The 21,980-nt window shown below is 39.5% G+C and overlaps 1 protein-coding gene across 6 annotated transcripts in view; it reads left to right on the top strand.

Moving 5' to 3' along the window:
* The window catches only part of SYT1 (synaptotagmin 1), a 642,856-nt gene that overhangs the window by 524,920 nt on the left and 95,956 nt on the right, over positions 1–21,980 (top strand). The gene's annotated exons all lie outside the window — the stretch shown is intronic.

Below are 21,980 nucleotides of genomic sequence, written 5' to 3' on the forward strand. Positions count from 1 at the left end.
TACAGATTAAAATAGTATAGGACAAATACAGGGCATATTATCCTTTCTGCATTAGCAGATGATACTTAAATAAGTATTAGGGTGGAATAAAAACTGAGAGATTAGTTGCAATTGAGGGAAGGTAAGGATATGGTTTAGGTAAAAGAAGGAAGAGCACATGAGAGAAGAGGGTTCTGCTCATGAGAGCTTACATTCTAAAGTGGGGGGGCAGACAGACGGGGGTGACATGAGTGGTAGAAGTGAGCATGTAACAGTGGGTTAGGTTGAGAGCCTGCAGGGTTTGTTGAAGAAGTGGGTCTTGAGAGTCTGTTTAAAGTTTTATATGTAGAGGTTGAGAGTCGAATAGTGAGAGGCAGAGAATTCCAGAGATACGGAACAGCACATGAAAAATGTAGGAGGCAGGAGTGGAAGGAAGAAATCAGTCGGCAGGAGAGGCGTCGTGCATCCAAAAAGGGAGACAGTCTGAGTCTAGCAGAGAGACAATGGCCCTTATTCTGGTTGGTGCGGTCAGAGCCGCACACGGGGCTCCGACCGCACAAACCAAGGGCCGCCCACCCGACGGATCGCCACGGCCGTCCGTACACGGACGGCTGGCGATCCGCACAAAAATGGTGGAGGCTACGCCTCCACCATGGTGGGAGCTGCCCCCTGCCTTCGATGGTCGACGACCATCGAAGGCAGGCCCGCACGCCGCGGCAGCTCCCGCAAGCTCAGACCACACGGACAATCGTCCGTGTGGGAGCTTGAAAGGGGGCTGAAAGCTGACATCCGGCGACGTCAGCTTTCCGCCCCCATGTCATGGTAATGAGGGCGTCATGCCCTCATTACCATGCATACGCCCCGCGTTTGCATGGGAACGCCCATGAAACGCGGGGCGTACACATAGGGTAATGAGGGGCTGAAGCCCCTCACGCCCCTATACGCCCCCTTTGCGGCGGACGAAATCCGTCTGCGGCGAAGGGGGCTGCACATGCGCAGAATGACCTCTGCGCATGTGCAGAACAAAAACATCGGCGGTACGGCCGCACGCGGGCCGTACCGAGCCGAGTAGAATAAGGGCCAATGTGAGATACATGTTGGAATGTTGGGACCATTTTTGGAGCATGTATCATCAGCTTACTGTGATGCTGATCACTGGAAACAGGCCTCCAGTATCTCAGTTGTGGCTGCCATTCTGATTGATCATAGACTCACTCAGGAGTTTTATGTTGTGACTGCGTTAACATTGAGGGCAGCTGGAAAGGCTCTGTTGTTTATCTCTGTAAAAATCCCATCAGCTATTACGTTGGCCTATTTTTCAGCATCTTTGTCAAAAACTGCATCTGCGGCAGCACTAGTGCTCAACAATGGCTCAGACCCATTGTCCTAATACTGCACTGTGTTTTTACAGATGCATGCTGTTATTGTCTAGTTTTTTATTCATTGCTCTCAACTAGTTTTATTAGGTCTAAAAAAACCTGTACATTATGTAAGAAAAAAAAAATTAATTAAAACTGTGCACATTACGGCTAAGATTATATCGAATTACTGAAAAGTTCATAACATTCATAACAGCGAAAAACCAATCCTGTCAGTCCTGGGAGACAGAAGACTGGTGAATGGGATAAAAAGCAATTCAGGCATAAGTTACATTCTAGGAACAATGGATGTTCAGTTATTTCATTTATTAAAATTACATGATGATTTAAGAGAATTCCATCCCAAAAATCATTAAAAACTTTTGTTCAATATACTATAGAAATGGGTAATGTAGAAATGTAGTTTTATACTTCTAGCTGCTGTCTTTAGTGTTTATTGATGGACAAAAAAATACATCGGAGGCTTAAACTAAACATTTTCATAGTTTGGCTGATTTTCCATTGAGTACTATTACTGTATTTATCCTCTAATAGCTTTTTGCTTTGTTCTGATTTTTATTTCAACACAGAAGATCTTTGCTGCAAATTAATCAAAAGGTGATATTTTTCCAGTTTGAAATACTGATTTCATGCTGTTTTATTCTATGGATTTGCTTCATCAAAGTGTCCAGATATGCCACCATTTGACTAAGTGGCCTCTTAGAATAATGTTTTAGATTATATATTTCTCCTGTAAAGAATGTCCCCATTGGTTTCATTATCCCCATCGTGTCTTGGCCTACTTCACATCTTCAGAGGTGATCAATACACGCAAGATATCATTTTGCACAAAGAAATGATACTTAAAAATACAAATCAAGAGATTGAGTCTCTGGATCTGAAACATTAGCTAATATGAGGTAATATACTGTAGATAAATATATAAATACAGAAATACATGCTGTAGGTCAGAGCAAATATTCTCATTATGTTTACTAATATAATCTACTTAGGCCCTCATTTAGAGTTTTTTGGATTTTGCATAATACATAATAAATTGTGTCAAATACAAAGTGAATGTATGTTGAATTGTGCGAACCTCAAATTACATCTAATTTCAAAATACAGCAGTATTACAATATCATCGGGGCTCAGCATTCTATATGAAACATAATAAGAGTGAACTAATCATCTGGATACCTTCTAAATCCAGTGACGTGTGGTAAGCTTAACCCCTTGAGTTGTGGGTTTTCTTGGTTTAGGACAAACCTACCAGGGCAGTTTTGTTCTGCCTCAGAAATACTCACCAGTCAAGGGAGTGCCAGCGGTTCTGCAGCAGCCCCTGCTCGCCTGGGGCTGCTGCTGCCAATTGCTCCCCGTTGCTAGACATAGAAGTTTGCACCACTGGCGCACTCCTACATATCAGTCGCTTGCCCACAAATTTTTTAGGAGAGCTTGCACCGTTAGTGCAAGTCAGCCTGTATAATTTCCAGACATGCCACCAAAGTGGTTAATGCCTGGGGAGGCACTGGCTAATTAACACCCCCCCCCACCCCAAAAAAAATGTTCCCTAATCTAACAATAACTAGCACCAAGCCCAGCCAGTCACAGGAATAATGCCATGCAAGGAGGACACTCAGTGAAGTTTCTCCCTGCCATCATAAAACCACCCCCAAACTGGTCATCCAAAAGCTTGAATTCCTCAGAAAGCAAGAAACCCATTAAATAAAATGGGGTCCTCCCTTCTAAGCAACAACCAGCAAAGTTCTAAAAGCCCAGTGCTATTTTCCACTCCCCTAGTGGCAGTAGGTTTAGGGTTCATGGTATAATAATATTGTTGTTTACAGGCAGCCTACAGGTACCATCACGCCTTCATCTAGGGGGAGCATTGGCCTTTAGGCTCTTTTGAATGGCCACTGCCCACCAAGACTTGTGGCTGTCTTGCATGCTCTATACTTTCCTGCTGGCAGGCTGCCAGCCGCTGCCTCATATAAACCAGTCAGTGGGAGAAGGGTGATGATGTGGTGAGCCATGATTGGCTCACAGTGGCCATCTTGAACAAAACTTTTGAGCTTGCTCTCCAATGTCAAGTGGTCAATATTCTGCAAATCACTAACATAGCATATATGCTCAGCACATCATTACATTGCAGTAAAATGTACTTACCTCTTAGCTAAAGAGGGGGGACATTTACAAAGGTCTGGCTTATGAGCCACACATAACCAGGCATTTTATAGCCTTAATTGTATACTGCCATAACAACACAAGTCAAAATATTTTGAACTAAAACAGAAAAAAATATGCCCACACTCTGGTTTATCCATATTGGAAATGATAACTGATATGTGGAAGTATTATAACAGAAATACATTTTCTATAAGCTTTTGGGAACATTCGAAAAACATATTTAATAATTACGTGGTTAAGAACCCAGAACGTGGAGACTGAATCCAGATAAAACAGAAGTCCTGATGATAAAATAAGGACAAGACGGCAGCATAGCCAACTGACAGGTCTTAAGTTGGGGGGCACAGCACTAAAAAACTCTGATCATATGCGGAATCTTGGTGTTGTCCTGGATAATGGCCTGACACTTAAACATCAGGTGTCAGCCACAATCAAATCCTCATTCTTTCATCTGAGAAACATAGCCAGAATCAAGCACTTTATTCCCTCAGAAGACCTGCCTAAAGTCATACATGCATTTATATAATCATGACTAGACTACTGCAATGCTCTCTACCTGGGTCATCGAGTAAAATAATTGAACCGCTTGCAGCTGGTACAAAATGCAGCTGCCAGACTATTAACTAACCAGCCCCGCTCCAGCCACATAACGCCCATTCTCTACGCCCTTCATTGGCTACCTCTAAAATGGCGAATCATTTTCAAGATTGGCTTACTCACTTTCAAGGCCCTACATGACCAGAGCCCAAGGTACCTGCAGCAGCTTCTGATTACTTACTGTTCTACTCGATTACTATGATCCGTTGAAGAAGGACTACTAACAGTACCCAGAATTTCCCTGAATTCATCTGGGGGTCAAGCTTTCAACTTTGTTGCTCCAACTCTATGGAACTCTCTTCCTCGCACAGTGCGAGAAGCCCCCACTGTAGAATCCTTTAAAAAGAGACTAAAGACATACTTATTTACTCAAGCATTTCACTGACATCCACTCTTAAGCTTGTTTTGTATTTCGAGCTGTAAAGACGATGGTACAGCACTTTGAGTCCTATTGGGAGAAAACGCTATATAAATATCATTATTATTATTATTATTATTATTATTATTATTATTATTTTAAGAAGCGTGAATAGAAAATTGAATGGAAAGCTTCGACTTGGCCAATTTTAACTGCTATGCTTATAAATCATCATAATAATCATCACCATGTATGATCTAGACCTCTAGTACCTGTAAAAGATTGAAAAAAAAAGTGTAAATAAAGTATCAGGATATTATTCCATACCATATTTGGTCACTTATCTGGAGGATGGGGCATACTGATTACTGTAGACACTAAGGGGGAATTTACTAAATTTGTAAAAAAAATAGGTCTAAAAATAGGTGTATTTGTATCCAGAAATACACTTTTTTGACATTTTCTATCCCGAAAATATGGCAATTCATATTCGTATTGATAGCACATCAATACGAATACGAATTGCCGTATTTTCGGGATAGTAAATGTCAAAAATAAGTGTATTTCTGGATACAAATACACCTATTTTTACACCTATTTTTTACAAATTTCCTTTAGTAAATTTCCCCCTAAGTCTTGTCCAATTTTCTCAATCAAAAGTGGGCACAAGTGTAACATAAACTCATATATTGATACAGAAGGTTATGGCTGGCTATCTAGCACTTATACCCAAGGGCCAATGGGGTGATTCCGGCACTAAAACAGATGCTGGGTGGACCTCAGGATATTTGTATCTTAATAACTTTCAAAAAGCAGAGGAAGAATCAGGGTGGAATTATAATTATTGCTTAGTACCCTAGATTGACTCAGAATTAAGAGATAATAGTCTACTCCATAAACTCAGCCCTAGTCTCATCTTCATTAACAATGGCTATTAAAAATAAACCATGTCAAAGAACACATGCATTTTGACTGAATTGTCCTGTGTTTCACACATTCAGTCTGTCTCAAAATCACGTTACATACATCTAAACAACATGTCCAAAATATGATTATACCTTACACACGACAATGCAAAAACTGTAATCCACACACTCATTATTTCTTGCATTGATTTTTGCAAAAATCTCCTTACTGGTGTTCCCAAAAATAGACTCTCACCACCAGTGGCGGTTCATACCCCGAGGAGGGGGGCTGCCACAATGCGCCCCCTCCGCTGAGACTGCCATGCTCTGAGTTCCGTCCTGGTCCAGGCCGCTGGTCCCCTGCACGGAGCCAGCGCATGCACAGTAAATTTATACATACTGCGCGTGCACTAGCCAAAGCCTCCATGGGCTGCCTTTGCAGCAGCCCCCAGAGACTTAATTAGATTCCCTGGTCCGGCGCATGCGCAGTATGGTCTGCGTTACTGCGCATGCGCAGAACCCATTTTGGGTGCTGCTGCGCATTTGCGCACATCGAGGCATCCTGGAGGGAGAGAACACCTCCTAATGGCACTTCCTTCAGTGACTGGCAGGTCAGACTTCCAATAGGAAGTCACTGCCAGTCACATTGAAGCCAGTGCAGTCTCACAGACTGCATCTGGCTTCAATTTAGACAGAGACAGTGGCGGATTTTACCTGGGGGTTTTTAGGTAAAAACCGCCACTGCTCACCACTACAATCCATTTTGAATGTAGCTACGAGGCTAATCATCCTCGTCAAACATATATCTTCCGCTTATCCTCTCTATTGGTCCCTCCATTGGTTATCTGAATTCTACCATATTCAAAATAAAATATTTTTATGTACACATAAGGCTTTTAAAAAAACTGCATCAACATACATTGCTTCCCTTATCTCAGAATTTCTCCTTACCTGACCTCTCTGCTCTGCACAATATCTGCATCTCTCCACACATATCACCCACTCCTTATGATTACAGGCAGTTGCTTTTTTTTACCTATTGGCTGCAGGGCTGTATTCATTCTGAGGGATGCCCTCCCACCACCAATAAGACTTTCCACTTATCTACAAACATTTAAGCATTCCCTGAAAATTCACCATCTTAGACAAGCTTATCACAGTCCAGAACTGCCCACATAACCTTCGTAAACTATTCTACCCATTTACAACCCATCAATACAGTCTAGACATAACCTCACACATTTTGTCTTTACTTACTTTCACATCCTCCTGACTCCAAGTCAGCATTGCTTTGTGAGTATATCATACAGCCCATAAAGTACCTTTGCAATCGTTCAGAACTTTTATGCATCTGTACCATGGATATCATTGTCTATTTCCCCATAGAGTGTAATTTTGCGAGCAGGACTTTCCTACTTCTATGTACGTCTGTTTTTACCCAGCTTTGTTTTCTATTACTGTGTTCCAATTGTTAAGCACAATGAATATGCTAAGCTATGTAATAAACTATGAATGAATAATACATACATTCCAAAAGCAAGTGCACTCTCTAGATAAAGCCCATTACTATTTACTATTCCAATATATACTACAATTAGAAACTATAAGTAAACATATCTATTTACCGTAATGAAATCAACTGCTGATAATAATTAAGGTATTCTGTTGAAATATCAGTTGGCATGACCCCTGCTCCCTCCCACCTGCTTCATAGATGCACCGGAGAGAGTGAGGGGGCAGTGATAGAGAGAGGCAGTATGCGAGGGAGAAATGTGGAGATTAGGGTGAGAGAAATGGAGAGAGAGATTTTGAGGAGAGCGATGAAGAGGGGGTATGGTGACAAAGAGAAATTTAGTATGTCCTATATTAATTATAAAAAATAAAGGAAATTTAATGTAAATATTGAAATGCAAAACATAAAATTATTTAGATCACAACTGAATTGGACACTTTGGGTGGAAATTTACTATTTCAGATAGTATCTGATTGGTTACTCATAGCAACATCCTATCTGTTATCTTCTAGAATGTGCTAAATAAATAAGTAGATTCTGATTGGTTCTCCATAGCAACATCCCATGTGAAATAGAACTCCCATCTCAGTAAATTTGGTACTTGTGTATTATAGCGGCGCCCATCGCATCGCATACCATAAGGCATGTGATGGTATGCAATGCGACGCGATATCGCACGATATTGTACAATGTCATACAATTTTAAAATTGTATGACATTGTGTATGGCATACAATGCCATACAATGCGATTAAAAATTGTATAAGCACCCTAATGGGTGCTTACAATGTTAAATGCACCCCCATGCCACCCCCCCCACTATAAACGTGAGCCCGAACTGTGGCGAGCGCTGCGAGCCCGCGAGGGGCGGCGGTACGCGTCCTCCGACCTTTTCATACCCCCACTATCCACGTCGGCGTGGAGTTGAGAATAGAAAGTGAGGCGAGCGCAGCGAGCCCGAAGCGTGGCGAGCGGACGCGGATACCTTCACAGGTATCGGCGTCCCCTCGCGGGCTTCACAGGTATCCGCGTCCCCTCGCCACGCTTCGGGCTAGGTGGCTCTCTGCTCTCGCCACACTTTCTATTCTCAACTCCACGCCGACGTGGATAGTGGGGGTATGAAAAGGTCGCCACGCTTCGGGTTCACGTTTATAGTGTGGGGGGGTGGCGTGGGGGTGCATTTAACATTGTAAGCACCCATTTGGGTACTTAAAAGCACCCTTTAGGGTGCTTATACAATGTTTCATTGCATAGGGGGACAAAATCGAGTCGCATCACATTGCATGCCATCGGGTGCATGGCATGCAATGCGATAAAACATTGCGCGATGTACATCGGGGGCGCCTCTATAATACACAATACCGTAAATTTCAATTAAATAAATTGCAATTAAATATATTGCATTTAATGTAGTCATTACTGTGAATTGTTCTCAAAAGGTTTCAAATGTGATTAGCATTATAGTAAATTCAAAAAAGAGTAGTAGGCGTTCTTCATCAGTATGTACAGTATGTGCTAATGTTGACCTTGCACATCTCATACACCTGCTGTTGCTGAATTCCTCAGTATTTATTGTTTTCTTATTAAATAAGCCAGAATGTGTGGGTAGTCACAAACATAGAGGTCCAACAATTGCTACATTGTGCCTGCAGATGCTTCTACTGTATGTATGAAACCCATCTCACACGTCTCCTCCGACTGTGAGCCTAATAACACCCCTGGATGAAATGTAGAAGAGAATGCTGAAAGAAAGCTAAATGCTTAGTTAGGGCAATAGAAGAAACATATTCACACTTTTATGTTTCTGTTTACCTATTTGGATGACAAAATTACAGCCATTTTTTTAAATATATACTGTAGTTATGTTTTATCTTTAACAAATGCATTGTATTTTTATCAGACCTCATGCATATAGTGCTTCACTATATGAAGCTTTATTATATGCCAATACACCTTTTTTCATTATACCGTTAAGCCTTTACCATGCTTTAGAATATGTTTGATTATTCTTTGGAAAGGTCATTTTTTTCTACACTCACATACATGCTATTATCTTAAAAATCGCTTTTCGTATTCCTTTTATTACATTGGAGCTGCAATGTATGAATGCATTTATCAAGTCTGTAAATCTGAGCAATGACTGACACCAGGAATATTTTCTTTTAGATAAGCAAACTTTTTTTTATTATTAAAGGTAGAGTAAGTTCTAAAACTTGCTTCATAATCATTTCCTAAACTCAGTGCAGTTGCTGTGATGTCTGTAAATGATAATAAGGTGATATTTCATTTTCAGATAATTAAAAGGACAATGTGCAGTGCTATAGCCGGCCACAGAATATGCTTGGGGCTGTTCCCTTCTGTACTTGTAAAGCCATGACATCACAAAACAGAGGGCCGAGACCAGGTACAGTAACTGAGGGGCAGATTTATTAAGCTCGGTAAAGTGATAAACTGTCTGGTTTTTATCACCGGCCAATCAACTCCTACCTGTGAAGTTACAGGCTTGGTTTGAAAAATGACAGGTAGGAGCTGATTTGCCGGGTGATAAAAACCAGACAGTTTAACACTACACCGAGCTTAATAAATCTACCCCCGAGTGCTCTATGCATCTGAAGGATGTGCAGGGTGGCTCTCACGAAAGAGCTGTGTCATTCTATACACCCTGCAAGCCAAATGCAGATGGCACTGGATCAGAAATAGTGCCACCTGCTTACCCTTGCATACTGGGCAGCACCACTCCATGGACATTTATGGCTATAGCAGCAAATAACTGTTTTGCATATGCAGAAGCCAAAATTCACATAATAGTTTAAACAAAAAGTTGACTTTATTTGAAACTGATTTGTTAGGCCAATGATTCCATTGATGTGTAATTTTACAAAAATGTTAGCTAACAATAAAATTCAGCCAACCCCTGGCTACTAGTGGCCCAATAGTGGATCTTCCATAGGCAATGGAAACATAAGCTTCTGGGAGCCAGCTCTCTGGGGGGCACAGATTTATCTATAACCAATGCTGATCACTGCAATGGAGCAAGCATGTGGCTATAGATGGATCTACCTGTGGCTTCTGGACTGCTGCTTTTGTTTGCCAAGCACTACCTGGTACAATAAAATTACTGATTTTTTCACTTAGAGACAAGATGCACGTGATGGCATGACATCACACACGCTTCACCGCTGAAAGTGGATCTAGTTGCTTCATGGATAGACACTGTGGAGCTGGAGAGACAAAGGGGATGACTGGAGAGACATATGAGCTGGCTGATGTGGCATTATGTGGCTGGGGAGGCTGAAGGGGCTGGTTGAGGAGTTACTTGGTGGCAAGAGAGACAGAAGGGGGGTTGGTTGGGAAGAAATTGGGTGGCTGGAAAGACAAGAAGGCTGGCTGTGGAAACACTGAGTAGCTAGAGAGAAAGAAAGGTTGGCTTGGCAGAAACTGGGTGGCTGAAGAGACAGAAGAAGGCTGGCTGGGAATGAAAATGGCTATAACCACAGTTTATTTATCCTCTAGGCATCTTGTATAACATTATGCACCTGTAATGGCCACTGCATTAATTAAATCCCAACCCATACAAAAATAATATACTGTAAATTGAAATGCCTTTGTATGTAGGAGTTTATTTTATGTTGTACAGTTCAGTATATATCTTATGATATGTGCAACTCAAAATAAACACATTCTGTAAATGCAAATACATATTTCTTAAGTTCCCGGTTTGTGGTGGCATCTTTAATGTTCCGTTCCTCTTCATCAACTTCAAGATCATGAATGATGTTTTAGGGGTTAATACACTAAGAATCATTTAAAATGGTGGGTTGAAACTGCCACATATTGCCAATAGTTTGAAGGTTATTCTATTTTGATTGTACTGTCCAGTGGTGTGTATGGTAGTCTTCAATCTATTGACAAATTATAAAACTGACAGAAACTTCAATAAAAATAGATGATTATGGCAGATAAGATAGCTGAATGTGTATGGTTCTTGTTCTATATGGTCATTTAGAAACACTAAGAAAAAAATGGAAAGCTGCCCAATCGAATAGGGGTTGTTCTAGACTAGAAAGACACACACAATTTATATCCCCCAGCACACCAAGGGACATTATCAATAAGATTTGAAAAACCACAGGGTAGTAGGTAATTCAAAGATCTTAATTATCCATATGTATTTACAAAAACATGGTAAGCCTCCAGGCCACTTCACAGCTTCTCTGATACTGGAGGTCCCTACACTGCACGGTAACAGTACCCACTCTGGGCCATACAATTGTCTACTACAAGGCTACATGATAATAGCACATAAACATATTTCTAAGTTGAGAGCCAGCTTATCAGGGTCACCCCTAGATCCACCTTGTGGCACTACAAGGAACAGAATGATTTCCAAATGCATATCCCATCAATGCTTTTCTCAAATACAACAAACTGAAAGAAAATAGTAATGTCCCTCAGGTACTGAAAAGTTCATGTATGGTATAAGAAACTGTTAATAATAATAATAGTAGTAGTAATAATACTAATATTAATTAGAAATACTGTAAGAGGAGGCACAATACACTTATTTAATAAAATAGGAGTTCTATTGAAGATGGGATGTTGCAAATCAATCAGATTCTACATTTTATTTATTTAGATATAATCTGACTGGTTGCTATGGCGAACATCCTATCTTCATTAGAACTCTTATTTTAGTAAAGATAACCCTAATTCTTTTTTTAAAGCTATAGTGTTAACAATATTTAGCTTTTTTATTATCTGTAGGCCAATGAAAGCACAGATGAGGCTGAGCAGAATTAATTTTTTTGCTGCCTCATGTGCATCAGTTTGCTCGAGTGATACAATATACTTTGGGTGACATTTAATAGGATGAGAGTTTTAGTCACTTTCCAAAATCGCACCTTATCGCACTTTTTAAAATCGCTTTTTTTGCTGCGAAATCGCATATTTGATGAGCTGCATGTTCCAGGCAAAAAACTGCTATAAAGTGCGATAATGGGTGATTTTTAGTCATGAAAATGTGCTATTTTTAGTCATGAAAATGTGCAAAAAATGTGTAAAAATGTGCGAATTTGTGTTAAAATAAAAAAAAATGTTGTGAGGTCCCCCCTCCCGAGCATAACCAGCCCTGGGCTCATTGAGCCGGACCTGGTTCCAAAAATATGGGGGACAAAAAGCGAAGGGGTCCCCTGTATTTCGGAAACCAGCCCCGGACTCTTGGACCGGCTCTGGTTCCAAAAATACGGGGGACAAAAAATCTGGGGGTCCCCCATATTTTGAACCAGCAATGGGCTCCAACAGCCCACGGTGTCATGCCACAGCTGGGGGCCACTTTTTACATAAGGTCCCCCGGCCATACCATGAGCACCATGGCTGTCCCAGTCCCAGCATGCGAGGGAGGCCTGCTGGTACTTGTAGTTCACCTGTATAAAGCAATGTGGTGTATGATAGTTTTAACCCTATGGTACGGCCGGGGGACCTTATGTAAAAAGTGTCCCCCGGCTGTGGAATGACACCATGGGCTGTTGGAGCCCAGTGCTGGTTTCAAAATATTTTGTCCCCATTATTTTTGGAAGCAGGACCAGTCCAAGAGTCCGGGGCTGGTTTAAAAAAAAAATGTATTTTACACATTTTTTAAGACAGGACCATGCACAGGTCTCAATGATTTGTGCATGGTTCTGGCAAATTCGCCTGTCAGAACCTGGCCTGCATGTGTGCTGATTTTTAGCAACATTTTCCCATTTTCACATCTCATTAAATATGCAATTTGTATACTTTACAATGTGAAAACATCTGGATGCGAGTTCCAGCGATACTAAAAATCTCACCTTCAGAATGTGCGATTTCGCTGCAAAATACATTTTTTCTTTTTTTCCGTTTTCGGCATCGCATTAATTATGCGATTTCGGAAAACCAAGCGATTTCGGACGTTTTTTGCCTAAAAATCGCAAAAATCACATGTTCGCATCCTATTAAATGTCACCCTTAGTGGATTACTGTGATGCGATGAGCCTACAGTGAAATATATATAATATACACGTATACACAGTTTATGGATTCAACATGTGTAGCCTACAGTAGGTTAGTGGAGTATCACAATACATAAATGAAAGAAGTATGGAGTAAAAAATAGTCTCTGTATATCTTCATAGGCGTGCGCACATAGAGTGTTAGGGGTGCACAGGCACCCCCTCATGTTGTGCCCACCCTTATAAACACCTCCCTGCTGCTAGCAACCAGCAATACCTTTTACCAAAGACTTTTGCTTTTTAGAACGATATTCTTTTAAAAGAAGAGCCCATCATTCAATTATGTGTGTTTTGCATTGTTAATTGTACTAGACCAGTGGTTCCCAAACTGTGTGCCGTGGCTCCCTGGGGTGCCTCAGGACACTTGCAGGGGTGCCCCGGGTTGGTGGTGCAGGACCAATTCAAATTATTTATGGTTAATTATTTATAGGCAAAACCAGTTCTGGTGGCTTCCCATCTTAAAATGTGTACAAACAGAAGCAAATACTGCCCTTTACCACATAACTGAACATAAGAATCGCAAATAAACTCAATCTATATGTATTGTTGTTGTTTTTTATGGCCTAGGGGTGCCGTGAAAAAATTCTGATACTGTAGGATTCCATGATTCAAAAAAGATTGGGAACCCCTGTACTAGACCATTGTCATATCACTACATATCTGTGTCATCCATATGCTTCTGAATTTATCTGCATGCACTGTTACACAGAGTAATTAGAAGATTAAAACTGAAATAGGCAGGAGATTATGGTGTGGCTGAGAGGCGTTTTATAATGTAGCGAGTGCGAATTGCTGATGGTAGACACGCCTGATTGGTGGTGTTAGACGCACCCAATGGGTGTTGTCAGACATGAACAATAGATGGTGCACCCCCTAATAAAATGTGCTGCGCACACCTATGTATATCTTGTATGACAATCTCTGGAATGTTCCCTGTATTTTGTGACGAACTATGATTCAGTCTGTATACTTTATACTTGAATGCTCTCTGTATTGTTTATCAGTCAGTCTCTAGAATGCAATAGTGTTTATATATAGGTAGGCAGAAGGAATATAATTAATTTCTTTCTTTTACATTACTATATCAAATGTAATTCCACCTGCATTTGTGTTTTTTCTGCCAGCAGTTGATTTGGTCCCACCTACATAAGAACACTTTTTTTCCCAGATTATTTTAAATTCCCAGTCTACACCTTAAAAACTATGGCAAAATTATCCATTGTAGAGCAAACTACAGTGGAGACTTTTAACAAAAAAAGGGATCGACTTACGAAATCTGTGTTCCCATTTGTGTATATATTGTATACAGAGTATATAGATTTCTTCTCATCTAGGATTTATATCTGCAGTAATTTAAACTCGCTTAGATAATTGTGCTGTTTTCATATATATATATATATATATGTGGTTAAGTGTAATAGAATCGAAAAAATGAAGAAAGTGAAAGAAACAATAGTGTAATATTGTTTTTATATAAGTAATTCTATTGAATGCTTTTGAGAGCTCCAGTTAGTCCCCTACCATATAATTTTGTCTACTTAATGGGTAGACTCCTGGCATGTATGATGGTAGCGGTCACGTCACCGTTTGGACTTCAAAGGCATTCCTCATAAATGCTGGTCACTCTAACCCAGAAGGAAAAAAAATTCTACAATAGTGTAATATCATCAACTCTCTTGGCACAGGTAACTAATTATAAATAATGATCACAAGACCCGTACCATTATGGTTTGTCTCCTGTACAGGTAGACAAATTAAGCATGAATCAGGATAAAATTCTTCTCATAAACTTTAAAGACATGGAATAAACTTGTTCCAGTAGGCCGATACATTATAATAGTAAAACATGTAGTCAGTGCATAAGTGTCTCACCTTGTTTACTGTAATAGGGTCGAAGTTGAAGGACGTGCAGGAATTCTGGTGAGAATCTCCATATTTTTAAAGCACAAGTAGTTATAAGGAAAAACCTGTATTTCATCTTGTCAATTATTTAAAAATATGAGCATTCTCGTCCGGAGTCCGGCACATCGATCCCTATTACATTTATCCCATAGCATTTAAAATTATATTTGTAATAATCATTTTGGAACAATAGTTTCTATCAATGTATATTCCCAGAGTGTTTAAAAACTGCCTTTGGCATTATAATGTACAGTAAATGTACATTATTTTTCTTTATTATTTATTTATTTATTTATTATTTGCAGTTTCTTATATAGCGCAGCAGATTCCGTTGCGCTTTACTTTATTAATTGGACATACACATTTGATAGGCTTTAACAATTATTACATTTTATTTGTAAGTTCTGAAATACTACCAGCGCTATCTGCTAAGGTTCCATAATAAAAATAAACTACATACCTACAATGACATGAAACTACTTTGGCATGAAACAGAATCTTTAACGTTGTCTTGACCTAGAAGTGCATTGCTAGTAGAATTCCCTATCCCCACACTTCAACACGGAGAGAGGTGATAAAAGTTATGCACTAGTCATCATTTTTATAAGAGTAATTTTTATAAGAATTTAAAATACTCCATTTTGAAGTGTTATTTTAAGAAGTGGTGTGCTGGAGCCAGCTACATGATCAAGAGTCTCCTGAGGCAAATAAAAAGAAAGTTGTATCGTCTAGACACAATCAATAAGGACATAAAACATTTCCGTTTGAAATAAAAAATCTACTGTAAAAATAGCATGTTTGGCCCTGATGCCACTACTGATGGGTCAAACAAGTCTAAAAATCTTGACTATTCCAGAGAACTGACATTGACACTTATATACAATTGAGACATTTATGTGTTCTGACTGAACTAGAAGTGTAGTCATTGCAACAGACTAGCATTGGTTATATATTACACAAAGTGAAGTCACTTTATTTTATTAACACAGCTACAATGTCTATGTTTTACAGACTGTGAAGAGAAGTAAAATATGATAGAGCATTACATAGAATAGACTGAATATTGAAAGTACATGTTTTTGCTGGTTAACCACTTACTTTTCGTATTAAATGCTACATACTGCAGCTGGAATAAATGCTGGATATTTTTAAGTTTTATTCCGATATTGCATGTACAGTATGCATTGGTGCTGAGTGGGGATGGGGTGGGAATTAATTACCTTGACCTGCTTCCCCCATTCTCCTGAGTATACTTACCTTGATCTGAGAAGCGGGTCCCTCTACCTTTGAGGCACCATGTTCCCAGTGGCAAATTCTGTGCCAGTCTTTGCTATCTGGCATATGTATGTGCTATCTTCCTGACTATTACTGGGAAGATGGCGCTGTCAAGAAGTATTACCTGCTTCTCAGTTTAAGCAAGATATGATGACTCCCATCCCCCATGTTCCCCCCTCCCTGAACTTAACAGCACCCTCATGTCGAGTGCATGGGGGACATTTTGCTGCCCTGTAATTATATATATATATATATATATATATATATATATATATATTAATTTCTAGATGATGTGAAACATAATTTGATGGCTGATAAAAACCACTTGGCCTATTTAGTCTAAACACATGCACACACTTTTTCTGTCAGGAGCCAGTTTTCCTGCGAGTATATTTTTGGAATGTGGGAGGAAATCAGAGTAACCCCATGCAAACAGAGAGAATATACAAACTCCTTATTTAAGCCATGCCCCCGTGCTGTACAGGAGCTCAGTACAGGTTTATATATATATATATAAATTGCCCTTTGGTTATTGGAGAGTACACATACACAGGCGATACTGAGGGGATTTTTTTTACTTCACCCCAAAAAAAAACTAAAAAGTGTCTACACCATTTATTTTGAGGTTTGAAAACTAAAGCCCCGATACCAGTTTACATCATTGTATCAAACCCAAAAGTAACTTACAGTAAGTGATCTTTTGTTGGAGGTTAGGAAATAAGAGACCTTGCCAAAATTGGCCACCCTGATCTATAGAAGTATGATTTACCTATCCGGAGTGTTATTCTCCTATTAAAGTCAATTAGTGATTGGGATCACATTTTACACACAAACAGTCCAGCTTTACTATTGAAATAAAGACTAATAAAACATTCTCTAATTAAGGAATAATAATTACAGTATTAATTTTCGTTACATTTGGAACATCCAGCGTGAATAAATCATTCAAACTTCCTTACAAGTTAAAAACATCTCTAATTGCTTAAATTTCAAACCCCTGATGAAGTCTCATAAAGAGACAAAAGCACGTCGGGTACTTGGTATGATCCCTATTCCAAGAAAGTACTTCTATTCCAAGTGTATTAGTTTTTTTATATATTTTTTAATAAATGTTTTATATTTGAAAGAAGTCTTGGTTGATAATAATTCTACATAGAGTGGAAAGACTGAACACATTGTATTGTTGAATTGTACATGGGGGCTTAATAGCACTATTGGGTTGTGTGGATCGCTCTAGTAGGGGATCTAGTGTTAATATCGACCGCCCCTTATCTAGCGCAAATACCTAGTGATACTGTATTGTTGGTTTATATATTGTTTTATGCGGATGGGCACTGGAGCCAGTTGCAGCTGTATTTAGAGTGCCGGATACTGTGGGACTTATATATATATATATATATATATATATATATATATATATATATATATATATATATATATTTATATTAGTCCAGGGTTTATCCACACCTGTTTGGTGTGGAATGTCAGGCACTCGCCTAATAACAAGTCCAGATTATTTAGTAAAATCCAAACATGGTGAAGTTTTATTCAATTATCCAATCATTCAGATAGGCAATAGATAGTGTCACAGGTTGTCAGAGGATATGCCTGACGTTTCGGTCCTACATAAACGGACCTTTTTCAAGGCTGCAGCGGCTCCAGGCACCACGGGGTTTTCCATCCCCATCTCCGTTGATAGAAAGTCTCTTTGCTGAAAAAGTTACTTTACACTGTATGTTATAGGCTACTTGAAAAAGGTCCGTTTATGTAGGACCGAAACGTCAGGCATATCCTATGACAACCTGTGACACTATCTATTGCCTATCTGAATGATTGGATAATTGAATAAAACTTCACCATGTTTGGATTTTACTAAATAATCTGGACTTGTTATTAGGCGAGTCCCTGACATTCCACACCACAACAGGTGTGGATACACCCTGGACTATTATTGGATACACGCACACCACATGGATCCCTTGTCTGGCACCCCGTAGTATACAAAAATTGAGTGTGAGTGTGGTCCACATGCAGGACTATATATATATATATATATATATATATATATATATATATATATATATACATACAGGTTGAGTATCCCGTATCCGAATATCCGTTATCCGAATTATTCCGAAAACCATACATTCCAGAAAGTGAACAAAATTTTTTTTTTTGCTAAAAACTTACTGGGGACATCTGTAACAGCATCACTGAGGACATGATATGTAACTGGCTCTATATATGTACAAGACAATGATTGCTTGGCATTTTAATTCAATGCCTGAGATTGTACACAAACTTTGTTTCATGTTTTGAAACCTTGTTTTATGCACAAATAAAATATATTTGTGTTTATTTCAAGTGTTTGATGTATATGTACAACATAAATGCAAGATACCTCAAGATACATCATTGAAATATTAAAATATTCCGAAATACGGAATAATCCATTATCCAAACTTCGTGGTCCCGAGCATTTTGGATAAGGGATACTCAACCTGTATATATATATATATATATATATATATATATATATATATATATATATATATAACTGTCAGCAGCTTGTCAGTTATTGATGTAATTTTCAACTATATACTGTGACACTGTGGTTTAAATTTACTAAGATGGGAGTTCTATTGAAAATCCGGTGATGTCAGCTGCCGCCCCCGCACCCACGTCACCGGATAATTATCATGGAGACCCCCAGCCCTGCATATGCACATAAATAACTATGCGCAGTCGCAAAAATTGGACCCTCATGTGAAGGTCCACTATCCAGGTAGGTGACAGGTTTGACTCCCGGGTACCACAACTCAGCTAGACCCTTTCACACCAAATATGGACCAGGGATGTCCCAGCAACCACCCAGGTTATAAATGTGGTGTGAAAGGGGTTGGAGCAGCTTGGTTAAACCTGACCATGTGACCAGGAGTGAAGTTTTAAATTTGAAATGTTGTTACTGTTACAAATTAAAGCAATGGATTTATGTGCTGCAACTGTTATTTTTCTTTTAAAAGGTTTATGCTTAAATAATCCAGGAGTGATATTCTACAGTATGAATAAATATGTCTACTGCATATTGTTATTGGAACAGAGAAATAATTACTTTTCTGATGTATAACATTTACACACTTGACATTTTGCACAGTGATTCTCGGCCCTTTGAATTGCTTTCACAAAATACTGCATATTTTCATCCTGCAACTAACATTGCTTTTATTAGGTTTAAAAAGGAAAGCAGACACTACAGATAATGTGCTGCAGCCTGTGCACTTTTTGGTGGGGGTTGAGGCTAGTTTAAGAAAATGAAACAGAAATACTTCTAAGCTGGTGTTCAGTGTTCACTGCCAGGTTTCTACTTCAAAGCTTGGAAACTAGCAGTAGGAAGCTATTTTGTGAATGCCTGAAAGATACAATCTTTCATATTCAGTCAGTATCCTCTCCAGGCATTAACACTAAAATAACCAATTATAAGGGCTGTTGGCAGCACAATAACTTTGCAAATTCCTCGCAAAATATTCATAAAACCCTTCTGTATATGCAAAATACAGAGACTGGCTGCTACAGTAACTTGGTTGATCGACTTTCTGCCTTAATATATTTAGAGTTGTAAAGTAGTTTGTTTTGCTGTTTTAATACTACTGTTATCAAACACAGGAAGGGTTGGACTGGCTCACAGGGGCACAGGAGAAACTACCCGGTGGGCCCTACTGCATGTGGACTTACCACCTTCTCTAGGGATCCCAGACTGTGTAATAATCCTACTGTATGTACATAAGTTACATTATACTGCACAGGAGTATTATGGTGTATTTTCTACAGTGCATTGCTGTTATTAATCTGCTACATCATCATGCATGCACTAGCAGTATATACTATGCGGGTTTATATTTATCAAGGGGCCCAGACCATGCACTGTTTAATGTTTAGCCAAGCCACTGTGGAGACTGGCCACAACTCAACTGAAGACTGGCCACACCTCATGCATAAAAATGTAATAATAATCCCGGAAGCGGCTGGCGGCCGGTGATGGGCGTCCACGTTGTCTTGTACATAAGGTATGTCTTGTTGTATGTTCTTTTAGCCTGATGACAATGCTGAATGAGCATTGAAACGTTGCAAAAAAATTAGGTTTCATTAATTACCCTGGAGTGCTGCACCATTCTGTCTGCTGCATCTTATTCCCTGTCTCTGGGCACCCAGCGAAAGTCTGTGGAAAGAGGCTGTGCTGGACCCCAGATATCTGTTATATATATAAATTATATATATCCAACCAGAATAAGATCTGCACTCTTTAGATATTCATGCAGCCTAGGTGCTTGGCCCCAAAATAATTATATACACATATTTCTTTACTCCTATGTGGTCAACATTTCAGTAGATTTCAATAAGTGTAATTGTAAAACTGTAGGGGTAGATGTATGAAGCAGTGATAAGGGAGGAGAAGTGATAAAGTGTCTGGTACTTTATCACCGGCCATTCAGCTCCTTACGTTTAAGTTACAGGGTGGGTTTAAAAAGGCACAGTTAGGAGCTGATTGGCTAATGATAACGTACCAGATACTTTATCACTTCTCCTTTATCACTGCTTCATACATATAGCACGTAGTTACATCAAGCAATTGCTTAAAAAAAATTGCTTAAAAAAAATTGCAGCAGTGAGAATTGAAAAATACTTATCGCTTCTCAAAGGAGCGGCCACCGCAGCAGCTTATCCCTGACTCGGCATGCGCACATACATACACAGATGCATACACACACACCAAATACATACACCACACACACATACAGATGGAGCTGGCATCATCCTTGGCCAGCGCTCGCCAGATCCCTTGCACTGGCGGGTGCCGGCGATAGAGACTGGGATGGAAGGGACCGACGGCAGGCTCCATTTGCAAAGGGGCGCGCGAGCGTCTCGTGCACACGCGCCCCTGGCACTCGCTCCATCTGTAGGGCATACATACAAACAGAGCATGCATACATATGTACATATATACAGGACATACATGTATATATATATATATATATATATATATATATATATATATATATATATATGAAAAAGAAAGTGGGGTTTCAGAGGGCGCTAATATATCACAACAATTTTGATAAAAATGGTATTTATTACAACCTCAGTAAAAATTGTCATAAAAAGCACCTCTTAGGGTGTAATGTTTACACATAAACAATGTATATATTTGTATATATACAAAGTCTTTTAGAAAAACAGCACTCAATGCAAGCAGACAGAACGGTTGGTGCAGGGTCCAGACAGTATTTTTAAATAGCACTTACCCAGCCTAGGTGTGTAGGACAGGAACAGACCAGCACTCATAGTTAGAAGCAAAAAAAAGTGTATTGAAAAAGTTACAGCATGTTCATACAAGTACAGTGGCTGACCCAACAGCCGTTTCGACCGGATTCCAACCGGTACAAATATATATGTAGAGATAAGATCGCACTCCATCCAACATAGAACATCTCCTAGATTCTGGAAAAGGTGCAGGAGAGTTCACTTGCGTTCACCAAATTCTGGTACATTCCTCCCTTTTTCCAGCGCCCTGTCTTGCTCTAGGGCCCTAATTGAAGGCCTATCAACATCGGAATCTTTCCAAATTGTTTCTGATATTTACAAAGAATTTTAAAGATTGGTTTTTAACTCAACATACCGCACACTCCCGTGTACCCCTGAGGAAGTCTCTTCGGAGACGAAACGCGTCGGGTTGTTTCCATGCGGTTCACAAGAATCCAAATTTGTAAATGTCATACATGTATTTTAAATAAATGCTATTGAATTTTTATTCTGTTAATCTGCTTGAAACCTGAGCACAAAACAAGGTGGTGGGAATTTCCACAGCGCCCTCTACATCTTT

The sequence above is a fragment of the Crinia signifera genome, chromosome 4 (assembly GCF_055691185.1).
Source record: "Crinia signifera chromosome 4, ASM5569118v1, whole genome shotgun sequence".
Classification (NCBI taxonomy): domain Eukaryota; kingdom Metazoa; phylum Chordata; class Amphibia; order Anura; family Myobatrachidae; genus Crinia; species Crinia signifera.